Here is a 1,233-nt window from a genome sequence, read left to right as displayed (position 1 = left end):
TCAGTCTTGACATTGCTGTTAAACTGCTCATCCGTGTAATACTTGCAGTTATTTTCAGAGTTCTTAAAAAAGTTTTTTTTCAGGGTCAAAATTTTTGTCCAGTTCATGATAATGAATTTCAGTATTTCCAATAGTGTTCAGTTCCAGCTCCAGTCCCTCAAAATCTATTAACTTCTGTAACAAATCACTTGCCTCATTCCGTACATGGGTCATACTTGTTGTTGTCGGTTCCGATGCTCATCTGCCGTCGCAGATATCGATATACCTGCGTGTCTCTTCATACATCTGAGGGTCCAGCGACCCCTTCATCTCGTTGTCTTGGCATCCTGGGCTAGCTGGTCCTAGGTCCTGATTCCTGGTTCTGAGGTCTGGTCACTAGTTGATCATACCTCAGGAACGCGATGTCTCCCCTCGCCCTGGCCTCCCTTAACTTCGGCATCAACTCCCTTCTTCTCTTCCTCACAGACTCGGTGTAATCTTCATTTATATAAATGTTAGATCCTTTAAGCTTCTTTGCCTGTTGCAATATGTGTGCCATATCTTTCTCTTTCATCAACTTTACCATCACCGCCCTCGGACCACGATCCGAAGGTTTCCCGACTCTGTGAGCCCGCTCCATCTCAATTTCTTGATGAATTTGCAGATTATTTTTCAGAATCTCCTTTGGAGCACAGAGTTTTGTTCAAGCCTCACAGGTGATATAAAGAACCACTTCAGTGCCTTCAGTAAACAGTTTTATTTAGTTTTCAGTTTTTAATTATCAAATTTACCAGTCAGTACAATAGAGAACAGACAACACAGTGGTTGTAATGCCCACCTTACTATCTTGTGAGAAACTGGGAACTTCTGATGAATGTAAACTCAAGTGCACTGAAACTGTATATTTCTTTTGGTAAAAAAAAAAAATTAGATTGCATTCAGTATTCTGTTGCTTCGTTTTGAAGAATTTCAATTACATTCAGTCATTGTCAGCAATAAAGCCTGCAGTTTGCTAATAACTTGTACTAACATTAACAATGCATTTAAGGACCAGCTTTACATTTTTGTAAAAGGCATATCCATATAAAATCAAATATGTACTTTTGACTCCAGGGTAATACAATGCAAAATGTTACTATGCACTGACTAAAAGCACTCCATTTAGTGGAAGCAGTTTCACATTGTGATAATTGATTACAGTGTATACTATAAATTACATTAAATCTACTGAGATTTGATTAGTTATGTAGCATG

Source organism: Monopterus albus, unplaced genomic scaffold (assembly GCF_001952655.1).
Source record: "Monopterus albus unplaced genomic scaffold, M_albus_1.0 scaffold31.1, whole genome shotgun sequence".
NCBI classification, from domain to species: domain Eukaryota; kingdom Metazoa; phylum Chordata; class Actinopteri; order Synbranchiformes; family Synbranchidae; genus Monopterus; species Monopterus albus.
The sequence above is the reverse complement of the archived record's forward strand: the minus strand, read 5'-3'. Positions refer to the sequence as shown.